The sequence below is a fragment of the Misgurnus anguillicaudatus genome, chromosome 8 (genome assembly GCF_027580225.2).
Source record: "Misgurnus anguillicaudatus chromosome 8, ASM2758022v2, whole genome shotgun sequence".
NCBI lineage: Eukaryota > Metazoa > Chordata > Actinopteri > Cypriniformes > Cobitidae > Misgurnus > Misgurnus anguillicaudatus.
Genome location: NC_073344.2, coordinates 42,756,866 through 42,770,709, shown reverse-complemented (window position 1 = coordinate 42,770,709; position 13,844 = coordinate 42,756,866).

The window sequence follows — 13,844 nt, the reverse complement described above, 5'->3', positions numbered from 1 at the left end:
TTCAATTTTGTGTTTATTACACATAAATGGTTATAAGTTCGTAACGAAAAGAGATTTTTTCACCAAATTTGATACGCTGATGTATGAACTGAGTCTGAGGCCACATAAAAAAAATGGTATCCCTGCACCACTAGTTGGTCTTATAATTGAACAAAACCTTTCATATCATGCAATCATAATGTCCATATAACTGTTTCTTCACTAAACTAAAGTGTATAGTCATAAAACTAGCTAGATGTAACACAGTAATGACCCAAGGTTGAATGCATGATTTTGTTATTACGCCACCTAGTGGTTTTGAAATAGGTAAATGTAATTTTTTGCCTAAAACTACTACAATAATACGTCTAAAATCTTGGGTCATCATCATGTATTATTTCTTTCATGGCTTGGAGATCATTGGTGCATGCCAATTAACTCCTTAGCAACCAATTAGGATACCTTATCAACCCTTTTTACAAGAGCTATATCTCTGCATCAGAACATTGTAGAGACATGGGGGTTGACTCTTTTGACTCATTAACACCACTGTAACATTTTGTGAGCTGAGAATTGCCACTGCAAGCACCACTCACATTTTCTTCAGTGTTCTAGTTGTCAATGCTCCTCGAGAAGAGAGGGAGAGATTACACTGAATGAAAACAGCTTTTTTGCTGATAACTGTTATATTATTTAGTCTGAAATCATGAGATTTTTCTAGGTTCTTTAAACTGCTCATCCGAATTCAACTTTACTTTCTTCTGTGCCTTTTTGGCTTGACCCCGGAATTGCTGCTTGCAGCTATATTTAGGGGTCACGCCCAGAATGGGCGAAGACCCCTATTGTATCCGTTAGTTTTCTTTTTCTTTTTCTTTTTAGGGGTCAAGCCATTGTATTTGTTAGTTTTCTTATTAGGGGTCAAGCCCTGAAGGGGCGTAGAACCCTATTGTTATTGTTAGTATTCTTATTATTATTAGGGGTCAAGCCCAGAATGGGCGAAGACCCCTATTGTATCTGTTAGTTTTCTTATTATTTATTAGGGGTCAAGCCACGAAGTGGCGTAGACACCTATTGTTATTGTTAGTTTTCTTATTATTATTATGTTTCCTCTTCCGCCATTGAAGTCAATGGCAGCCCATAGAACCATAGGACAGCTATGAAATTTGGCACACATGTAGAGGACAGTCTCAGAAGTTACTATAGCAACATTGGTGTGTCTGACTCAAACCCTCTAGCGCCACCAACAGTCAAAATATCCACTTATGTTCATGCTCATAACTTCTGACCCGTGAGTCCTAGAAACTAAATTCCTGTTTCCTCTGAATCCTTTGCTCATGATGATTCAATTGCACACGTTGATGTCATTTGTGTCATGCAAATCTTTCCTCCATTTTGAATTTTCCGTAAAACCTACTTTTTCGAACTCCTCCTAGAGCGTCCGTCCGATTTGCATGTCCTTTGGTATGTAGCATCTAGAGACACCCCAGACAAAAAGTTATCAAAAGCTTTTTGATAGACCAATGCGTTCTTGTATAAATTGACAACATATATGGCGGCGAGCACGCCAAAACGGACGTGAGGCCATATCTTCGCAAAACTTCATTGTATCGACACGAAACTTGGTATATGTCATTACAGTCATGACCTGAGGGTGCCTGCAACGTTTCGTCACAGCGCCACCTAGTGGTCACGAGATTCGAAAAATGCCTATTTTCGCTTATAACTACTTCAAACTTGAGTCTAAAATCATGAAGGTGGTCTTGTTAGATTCCTTGAGGCATGCCGAGTCAAACGATACCAAACGGTTTTCGGTCGGCCATTTTGGGTGTCAGCCATTTTCAGTTTTCTCATTAAGTTCAGTATTTCACAAACAGAATGGCGTATCGCTACGAAATTTGGCATGGTTAATCAGTGACATGTTCTGAGCGCACCTATAAATCTTTAGGACGGCGCCACCTAGTGGTCAGGATATGTAAATAAATAGTTTAAAATCTTTATATCATTTGATTAAATTGCCACACTGACATAAGACTTCACTCTATTGATTCCTTGGCTCATGCTGAGTCCGACTGTACCAAATATGTCTGAGTCAAACCTACTTCCTGTCGGCCATTTTGAATTATATTGAACACCTACTTTTTTGAACTCCTCCTAGAGCGCTCGAGTGATTGGCTTGATTTTTGGTACGCATCATCTAGAGACACTCCAGACAAAAAGTTTTCAAAAACTTTTCGGTAGACCTATCCGTTGTCGTATAACGCATCAAAGAATGCGAGGGCGAGCACGCCAAAATGTGTTTGAGCCTGTATCTTCGCAAAACTTTTGCGTATTAATATGAGACTTGGTATATGTCATAACAGTGATGTCCTGACGGTGCATGCACCGTTTCGTCACACTGCCCCCTACTGGTCACGAAATATAAAAAATGTCTATTTTTGCTTATAACTACTGCAAACTTGAATGTAAAATTATGAGACTGGTCTTGTTAGATTTCGTGAGGCATGCCGAGTCAAACGATACCAAATGGTTTTGGTCGGCCATTTTGTGTGTCAGCCATTTTGAATTTTTCTTTAAGTTCAAGTATTTCAGAAACGCAATTGCGTATTGTTATGAAACTTGGTATGGTTCATCAGCAACATGTTCTGGGAGGGCTTGTAAACTTTTCGGTGCCCCCTAGTGGTCAAGAGATTTGAAGCTATATCTCTGCATCTCTTTATCGTATTTACACCAAATTTGGTGGGTGTCATCACAATCAAGACCTGAGTCACAATTTATTTTTTGGTCAGTGCCCCCTAGTGGTCAAGTCATTTAAGGCTATATCTCTGCATCTCTTTATTGTATTTACACCAAATTTGGTGGGTGTCATCACAATCAAGACCTGAGGCACCATCTATTGTTTCGGCACAGCGCCACCTAGTGGTCTCAAGATACAAAAAATGCTATTTTTTCATAAAACTAATGCAAACTTAGATCTTAAATCATGACAGTCATCACGTATGAATCATTTTTTGCCATGTTTGGCTTGACCCCGGTATCGCTGCTTGCAGCTATATTTAGGGGTCAAGCCACGAAGTGGTGTAGACACCTATTGTTATTGTCAGTTTTCTTATTATTATTTTTCTTCCTCGTTCTTCCGCCGAAATTCAATGGCAGCCCATAGAACCGTACATAGGAAAGTTATGAAATTTGGCACACATGTAGAGGACAGTCTCAGAAGTTACTATAGCAACATTGGTGTGTCTGACTCAAACCCTCTAGCGCCACCAACAGTCCAAAAATCCACTTATGTTCATGCTCACAACTTCTGACCCGTGAGTCCTAGAAACTAAATTCTTGTTTCCTCTGAATCCTTGGCTCATGATGATTCAATTGCACACATTGATGTCATTTGTGTCATGCACATCTTTCCGCCATTTTGAATTTTTCGTAAAACCTACTTTTTCGAACTCCTCCTAGACCGTTTGTCCGATTTGCATGTCCTTTGGTATGTAGCATCTAGAGACACCCCAGACAAAAAGTTATCAAAAGCTTTTTGATAGACCAATGCGTTCTCATATAAACTGACAACATCTATGGCGGCGAGCACGCCAAAACGGACGTGAGGCTGTATCTTCACAAAACTTTGGTGTATCGACACGAAACTTGGTATATCTCATAACAGTCATGACCTGAGGGTGTCTGCAACGTTTCGTCACAGCGCCACCTAGTGGTCACGAGATTCGAAAAATGCATATTTTCGCTTATAACTACTTCAAACTTGAGTCTAAAATCATGAAGGTGGTCTTGTTAGATTCCTTGAGGCATGCCGAGTCAAACGATACCAAACGGTTTTCGGTCGGCCATTTTGGGTGTCGGCCATTTTGAATTTTCTCATTAAGTTCAGTATTTCACAAACAGAATGGCGTATCGCTACGAAATTTGGCATGGTTCATCAGTGACATGTTCTAAGCGCACCTCTAAATATTTAGGACGGCGCCACCTAGTGGTCAGGATATGTAAATAAATTGTTTAAAATCTTTGTATCATTTGATTAAATTGCCACTATGACATAAGACTTCACTCTATTGATTCCTTGGCTCATGCTGAGTCCGACTGTACCAAATATGTCTGAGTCAAACCTACTTCCTGTCGGCCATTTTGAATTATATTGAACACCTACTTTTTCGAACTCCTCCTAGAGCGCTCGTGTGATTGGCTTGATTTTTGGTATGCATCATCTAGAGACACTCTAGACAAAAAGTTATCAAAAGCTTTTCCGTAGACCTATCCGTTGTCGTATAACGCATCAAAGAATGCGAGGGCGAGCACGCCAAAATGTGTTTGAGCCTGTATCTTCGCAAAACTTTTGCGTATTAATATGAGACTTGGTATATGTCATAACAGTGATGACCTGAGGGTGCATGCACCATTTCGTCACACTGCCCCCTACTGGTCACGAGATATTAAAAAATTCTATTTTGCTTATAACTACTGCAAACCTGAATGTAAAATTATGAGACTGGTCTTGTTAGATTTCGTGTGTCAAACGATACCAAATGGTTTTTGGTCGGCCATTTTGTGTGTCGGCCATTTTGAATTTTATCTTTAAGTTCAAGTATTTCAGAAACGCAATTGCGTATTGTTATGAAACTTGGTATGGTTCATCAGCAACATGTTCTGGGAGGACTTGTAAACTTTTCGGCGCCCCCTAGTGGTCAAGAGATTTGAAGCTATATCTCTGCATCTCTTTATCGTATTTACACCAAATTTGGTGGGTGTCATCACAATCAAGACCTGAGTCACAATTTATTGTTTGGTCAGTGCCCCCTAGTGGTCAAGTCATTTAAGGCTATATCTCCGTATCGCTTTATCGTATTTACACTAAATTTGGTATGTGTCATCACAGTCATGACCTGAGGCACCATCTATTGTTTCGGCACAGCACCACCTAGTGGTCTCAAGATACACAAAAATTGTTATTTTTTCATAAAACTAATGCAAACTTAGATCTTAAATCATGACAGTCATCACGTATGAATCATTTTTTGCCATGTTTGGCTTGACCCCGGTATCGCTGCTTGCAGCTATATTTAGGGGTCAAGCCCCAAAGGGGCGAAGACCCCTATTGTATTTGTTAGTTTTCTTATTATTATTATTATTATAATAATTATTCTGCTTCTTCTTCTTCCGCCATTGCGGTCTATGGCAGCCCATAGAACCGTACGTAGGAAAGTTATGAAATTTGGCACACTGATAAAGGACAGTCCAAATATTATCCACAGCAAATTTGGAGTCTCTATCTCTAACACGCTAGCGCCACCAACAGTCCAAAGTTGAACTTATGTTTTTGCTTATAACTTCTGATCCGTAGGTCCTAGAAACAAAATTCTTGTTTCCTCTGATTCCTTGGCTCAAGACGATTCGAATAGACCATATGACGTCATTTTCCGTCATGAAAAATTGTCCGCCATTTTGAATTATTCGTAAAACCTACTTTTGCGAACTCGTCCTAGAGTTTTTACCCGATTGCCGCGAAAATTGGTATGTAGCATCTAGAGACCTTCACGGCAAAAAGTTATTAAAAGAATTTCGATAAACCAATCCGTTGTCATATAGCACGTCAACGAATTTTAAGTAGAGCGCAAAAAGACGGATTTGAGGCTATATCTTCGCCAAACTTAGGCCTATTGACACGATACTTGGTATTTGTGATGCCAGTCAGGAATTACGGCTGCATGCAGAGTTTCGTCACAGCGCCACCTAGTGGTCAGACTTATGCTTTACACGCCTATAACTTTGGCTCCGATTGACGTATTTTCACGGGACTTGTTCCTTTGGAGTTCTGAATAGTTGCCGAGTCCAACGATACCAAACATGCCAGAATTCGCCTTACGGTTAACCCTGCGCAGCAAAATAGCGCTTAAAAAACACGCGTGAATATCTCCGCGAGCGTTTTTCCGATCGACTCGAAAACACCATAGGAAGAAACTAACCTTATCTTCTGAACAAAAAGTTCTACTGGCGTTATATTAAAAATTTTATCAGAAATGGCCGAAAATGGCAAAAAACGAAAAATTACCTTCAAATTTTGTGTTTTTTACACATAAATGATTGTAACTTCGTAACGAAAATATATTTTTTCACCAGATTTGATACGCTGATGTATGAGCACATTCTGAGGCTACACAAAAAAAATGGTATGCTTGCACCACTAGGCGGCGTTACAATTGAACAAAACCTGTGATATCAAGCCAGCCCTATGGTCATACAACTGTTTCTTTACTAAACTAAAGTGTATAGCCATAAAACTAGCTCGATGTAATGCAATCATGACCTGAAGTTGCATGCACAATTTTGTCATTGCGTCACCCACTGGTTTTGAGATACAATATGATATTTTTGCCTAAAACTACTGCAGCAACACATCTAAAACCATGACTCATCATGGATTAATCCTTTCATGGCTTTGACTATAATCACTGGTGGTTGCCAATTCACTCCCTAGCAACCATTGAGAATACCTTATCAACCGTTTTTGCAAAAGCTATATCTCTGCATCAGAACATCGTAGAGACACGGGGATGGTCTCTTTTGACTAATTAAACTTGTTATGACATGATGTGACCCATGTTTTGCCACTGCAAACACCACTCACATGTCCTTCAGTGCTCTAATGTTCCATGATTGTCAATAACAGAAGGTCGATTGCAGTAGACAAGAACATAGATTATTATTGTTGATAACTTTTTTGTTTTTTCATCTAAAATTATTAGGTTTACCTATGTTCTTCAATCTGCTTATCCAATCTCAATTTTACATCCTTTTGTGCCCTTTTCGGCTTGACCCCGTTATTGCTGCTTGCAGCTATATTTATTATTAGGGGTCAAGCCCCGAAGGGGCGTAGAACCCTATTGTTATTGTTAGTTTTATTATTATTATTATTATTATTATTTTTCTTCCTCGTTCTTCCGCCCAAAGTCAATGGCAGCCCATAGAACCGTACATAGGAAAGTTATGAAATTTGGCACACATGTAGAGGACAGTCTCAGAAGTTACTATAGCAACATTGGTGTGTCTGACTCAAACCCTCTAGCGCCACCAACAGTCCAAAAATCCACTTATGTTCATGCTCACAACTTCTGACCCGTGAGTCCTAGAAACTAAATTCTTGTTTCCTCTGAATCCTTGGCTCATGTTGATTCAAATGCACACATTGATGTCATTTGTGTCATGCACATGAATTTGAATTTTCCGTAAAACCTACTTTTTCGAACTCCTCCTAGACCATTTGTCCGATTTGCATGTCCTGTGGTATGTAGCATCTAGAGACACCCCAATATATGGCGGCGAGCACGCCAAAACGGACGTGAGGCTGTATCTTCACAAAACTTTATTGTATCGACACGAAACTTGGTATATGTCATTACAGTCATGACCTGAGGGTGCCTGCAACGTTTCGTCACAGCGCCACCTAGTGGTCACGAGATTCGAAAAATGCCTATTTTCGCTTATAACTACTTCAAACTTGAGTCTAAAATCATGAAGGTGGTCTTGTTAGATTCCTTGAGGCATGCCGAGTCAAACGATACCAAACGGTTTTCAGTCGGCCATTTTGGGTGTCGGCCATTTTGAATTTTCTCATTAAGTTCAGTATTTCACAAACAGAATGGCGTATCGCTACGAAATTTGGCATGGTTCATCAGTGACATGTTCTGAGCACACCTATAAATCTTTAGGACGGCGCCACCTAGTGGTCAGGATATGTAAAAATTTTTTTTTAAATCTTTATATCATTTGATTAAATTGCCACTATGACAAAAGACTTCACTCTATTGATTCCTTGGCTCATGCTGAGTCCGACTGTACCAAATATGTCTGAGTCAAACCTACTTCCTGTCGGCCATTTTGAATTATATTGTACACCTACTTTTTCGAACTCCTCCTAGAGCGCTTGTGTGATTGGCTTGATTTTTGGTATGCATCATCTAGAGACACTCTAGACAAAAAGTTATCAAAAGATTTTCTGTAGACCTATCCGTTGTCGTATAACGCATCAAAGAATGCGAGTGTGAGCACGCCAAAATGTGTTTGAGCCTGTATCTTCGCAAAACTTTTGCGTACTGATATGAGACTTGGTATATGTCATTACAGTGATGACCTGAGGGTGCACGCACCATTTTGTCACACTGCCCCCTACTGGTCACGAGATATAAAAAAATGTCTATTTTTGCTTATAACTACTGCAAATTTGAATGTAAAATTATGAGACTAGTCTTGTTAGATTTCGTGAGGCATGGCGAGTCAAACGATACCAAATGGTTTTTGGTCGGCCATTTTGTGTGTCGGCCATTTTGAATTTTTCTTTAAGTTCAAGTATTTCAGAAACGCAAATGCGTATTGTTATGAAACTTGGTATGGTTCATCAGCAACATGTTCCGAGAGGACTTGTAAACTTTTCGGTGCCCCCTAGTGGTCAAGAGATTTGAAGCTATATCTCTGCATCTCTTTGTCGTATTTACACCAAATTTGGTGGGTTTCATCACAATCAAGACCTGAGTCACAATTTATTTTTTGGTCAGTGCCCCCTAGTGGTCAAGTCATTTAAGGCTATATCTCCGTATCGCTTTATCGTATTTACACTAAATTTGGTATGTGTCATCACAGTCATGACCTGAGGCACCATCTATTCTTTCGGCACAGTGCCACCTAGTGGTCTCAAGATACGAAAAAAATTGTTTTTTTTTCATAAAACTAATGCAAACTTAGATCTTAAATCATGACAGTCATCACGTATGAATCATTTTTTGGCATGTTTGGCTTGACCCCGGTATCGCTGCTTGCAGCTATATTTCTTCTTCTTCTTCTTCCGCTATTGCGGTCTATGGCAGCCCATAGAACCGTACGTAGGAAAGTTATGAAATTTGGCACACTGACAGAGGACAGTCCAAATAATATCCATAGCAATTTTGGAATCTCTATCTCAAACCCGCTAGCGCCACCAACAGTCCAAAGTTGCACTTACGTTTTTGCTTATAACTTCTGATCCGTAGGTCCTAGAAACAAAATTCTTGTTTCCTCTGATTCCTTGGTTCAAGACGATTCGATTAGACCCTATGACGTCATTTTCCGTCATGAAAAATTTTCCGCCATTTTGAATTATTCGTAAAACCTACTTTTGCGAACTCGTCCTAGAGTTTTTAACCGATTGCCGCTAAAATTGGTATGTAGCATCTAGAGACCCTCACGGCAAAAAGTTATTAAAAGAATTTCGATAAACCAATCCGTTGTCGTATAGCGCGTCAACAAATTTTATGTAGAGCGCAAAAAAAAACGATTTGAGGCTGTATCTTCGCCAAACTTAGACCTATTGACACAAAACTTGGTACGTGAGATGCCAGTCAAGAACTGAGGGTGGATACACAGTTTCGTTGCAGCGCCACCTAGTGGCCAGACGAATGTTTTATACGCCTATAACTTTGGCTGTGAATGACGTATTTTCACGGGACTTGATTCCTTGGAGTTTTGAATAGTTGCCGAGTCCAACGATACCAAACATGCCAGAATTCGCCTTACGGTTAACCCTGCGCAGCAAAATAGTGCTTAAAAAACACGCGTGAATATCTCCGCGAGCGTTTTTCTGATCGACTCGAAAACACCATAGGAAGAAACTAACCTTACCTTCTGAACAAAAAGTTCTATTGGCATTATATTAAAATTTTCATCAGAAATGGCCGAAAAATGCAAAAAACGAAAAATTATCTTTACATTTGGTGTTTTTTACACATAAATGACTGCAACTTCGTAACGAAAAGAGGTTTTTTCACCAGATTTGATACGCTGATGCATGAGCACATTCTGAGGCTACACAAAAAAAATTGTATGCTTGCACCACTAGATGGCCTTATAATTGAACAAAACCTTTGATAACAAGCCAGCCTTATGGTCATACAACTGTTTCTTAACTAAACTAAAGTGTATAGTCATGAAACTAGCTAGATGTAACGTAGTCATGACTTAAGGTTGCATGCACAGTTTTGTCATAGTGCCACCTAGTGGTTTTGAGATAGAAAATGGCTATTTTTGCCTAAAACTACTGCAACAACACATCTAAAACCATGAGTCTTCATGGATTATTCCTTGATTATTCCTCCATGGCTTGGATTATAATCATTGGTAGTTGCCAATTCAATCCCTAGCAACCAATGAGAATACCTTATCAACCGTTTTTTGCAAGAGCTATATCTCTGCATCAGAACATCGTAGAGACACGGGGGTGGTCTCTTTTGACTCATTTAACTTGCTGTAACATGATGTGACCTACGTTTTAGCACTGCAAACACCACTCACATGTCCTTCAGGGCTCTAATATTCCATGATTGTCAATAACAGAAGGACGATCACAGTAGACAAGAACATAGATTATTTTTTTGGTTACATTGCCGGTTTTTTATCCGTTATCATTAGGTTTACCTAGGTTCTTCAATCTCCTTATCCAATCTCAATTTTACATCCTTTTGTGCCTTTTTCAGCTTGACCCCGGTATTGCTGCTTGCAGCTATATTTAGGGTTTCGAGCACGAAGTGCTGAAAACCTATTGTATTTGTCTGTTTTATTAGGGGTTCAAGCACGAAGTGCTGAAACCCTATTGTAATTGCCAAGGTTTTTATTAGGGGTTCAAGCCCGTAGGGCTGAAACCCTATTGTATTTGTATGGATTTTTATTAGGGGTTCAAGCCCGAAGGGCTGAAACCCTATTGTATTTGTATGGATTTTTAGGGGTTCAAGCCCGAAGGGCTGAAACCCTATTGTATTTGTATGGATTTTTATTATTAGGGGTTCAAGCACGAAGTGCTGAAACCCTATTGTAATTGCCAAGGTTTTTATTATTAGGGGTTCAAGCCCGAAGGGCTGAAACCCTATTGTATTTGTATGGATTTTTATTATTAGGGGTTCAAGCCCGTAGGGCTGAAACCCTATTGTATTTGTATGGATTTTTATTAGGGGTTCAAGCCCGTAGGGCTGAAACCCTATTGTATTTGTATGGATTTTTATTATTATTCTAGTTATTATTTTTCTTCTGCCGTAGAACGGATCGTGCAGACCAAACCGTAAGGCCTAGAGACTTGAGACTTGGCCAAATGGTAGGGGAGAGGTTGATAGAGTATCAACCCGATTGGCCTATAGGTGGCGCTATAGCGATAACCAACGCGTTGATGCTCATAACTCCCACAAATCTTGTCCAAATTTCAAGTGTCTTATATCAGCGGAATCCTTGCGTCAAGACGAACAAAACGTATATCTCCGATTTCATTTCCGTCATGAAAATTTTTTCGCTATTTTCGATTTTGTCGAAAAAAATAAAAACGAACTAGTCCTAGGTTTTTTGTCTGATCGGAACCGTTCCAGTGCTGTAATATTCCTTGGAGTGTGAATATCAAAAGTTATCAAAAAAAAATTGAACTTTCGACTCACCGTCGTCAAGCCACGCCCAAACGCCCCCAATGGGCGGAACCTCTTGGACTTAAATGGCTATAACTTAGGAAGGGAAGGAGGTATTGACACCAAATTTGGTACAGTTATACACGGGACCATTCTGGGGTCACCTGCAAAAAATTGCGCCTCTTGACCACTAGTTGGCGCTATAACACCACCTCAACTTTGAAGGTCTGTAACTACAGAAATATGGGACCGATCAACTTGACATTTGGCACCGGTGCTCCTGGTCTAGGGTACTATCTATGTGTAAAAGGAATTTTGCGTAGCTCAAAAAACATGGCCGCCATCGGCCAATCAAGAAAAAGCAGCTATTAGACAGGGTTAACGGAGGCTGATCCAAACGAAACGTGGTGGGCCTGTTTGTCTCTTGGCCATGAAGGTCTGTGCAGAGTAAGAAAAAATTCGGCCTCCGGGAGGCGCTATCACGTTTTTTCAGTGTTTAAGTGATTGTGTATTATGCAGTGTTTCAGATATCAACAAGATCTTTATATCATTTAATAGAGGTACTTACAATGAACAACTTTTCCTCAAGAAGCACTTGTCTCAGTCGAATCGTTTGATAGATATTCATCATTTTCTTTTAAACCTACTTTTGCGAACTAGTCCTAGGTTTTTTGACCAATCTGAACCAATCCAGTGCTGGAATATTCCTTAGACCCTGATTATCAATAATTATCAAAAAAAAGTTGAACTTTGCACTCGTCGTCGCAACACTACAGTCAAAAGTACGAAGAGGCGGGGCCACAAATACTTAAATAGCTATCGTTTATGATAGGAATGAGATATCAACATGAAACTTGGTACACATATGTATAGACCCATGCTGAGGTCACATGCAAAAAATTGCAGAGATTGTCCATTAGGTGGCGCTATAACATAAGAACAAATAACCATAACTATAGCATATTTATATGACACATAAATATTTGTCTGACCTACTTGTTATTTTGCACATAACATCTACTTTCAGGTTCTTATAATGGTCTATGAGGATAATTATTTATCTTTGAAAACATGCCACTCAACAGCCAACCAGTATTAACCATGTACAAGTCAAGCCTAATTATGTGTGATTACAACTAAACTCATGGGAATGTTGGTCTTATGTTTCCAATTGTCTGTGAGGATTTTTAGTTCATCTTTCTGAAAATCGTTGCATCTAACACAATGTGTGCAAAGTAAACAGTTCTCTAGATCAGTGGTTCTCAATGCTTCAAATAATCAGCACAATAGTAGAGATCTTTATTAACTGAACTGATTGTGTCAGATGAGAGAAACATACAAAATGTGCAGAGCAGTGGTCCTCCAGAAACGGAGTAGAGAACCACTGCTCTATATGTTTATGTTTATATGAAAAAACTTTTTTGTGAACTAATACTTGGTTTTTCACTCAACAACACTAAAGCCAATGCAATACAATTTCCTGTAGTCTGTGAGCAAATATGAATGCCAAATTGTGATCACCAATTGTACATCTTATTCCTTTAGTTGTTTAACTTTGAATTACAAAAACAACTTTTCAAAACTACTAGAATTTTTTCAGTCAACAACAATAAAATCAGGGCAGTACATTTTTCTGTCCTCTGTGTGTAAAGGTATATCAAATACAAAATGTAATGAATTTGAATACCTGCTTTCGTAAGCATAGATTTCATGTGATGTCACACATTGGTGTAGGTGCCATTTGTACGACTGAATTGCAGCACGTGTGTTTAAAGGAACTCATAAAGATATGGATTAAAGTTTTTCATTATCCCCATTTATTTACATCAGTAGCATTAGGATTCTATTTTACCTTCCATGACATAAACGTGTCCTTACATTATGTATAATACAAAGTTGTTACATTTTTATATGTTCTTTTTCAAATATTGCACCAAAAATTATCATGTGATAATGCAATTGGTTATTATTCACATAAATGACCTGCTAGAACTCAACTAAATAGCAGCACTTTATGAAATTGAACGCAGACAAATGCTTACCAGCAAATCTTCTGCAAATCTACTAAATAACATGACATTTGTTATTGACATAATTTGATATTGAAAACATATCTGGATCAGTTATTTATTGGCCCAGCCTAAAATCACATGAAAATAATTGCAGAGCTATACCACTATTTGACAATTTAACATGACAGAGCCTAAAAAATTTTCTATTAAAATATGTAAGTTTGCTTTATTGTTTCCAAATCCAAAAAAATGTATTCTCTTACAATAACACAATAAAAGGATTATATGAAAAATATATACTCTCTGTGTGAAACACAGACCCTCATTAATATACTTAAGAGCATGCTTATCAGGATTTGAGGTAAAAATTTGTCTATCGTTATTTACTTTTCAATATTCAATAGGGCTTATTCGATCTACGTCATCAATGTTCGTG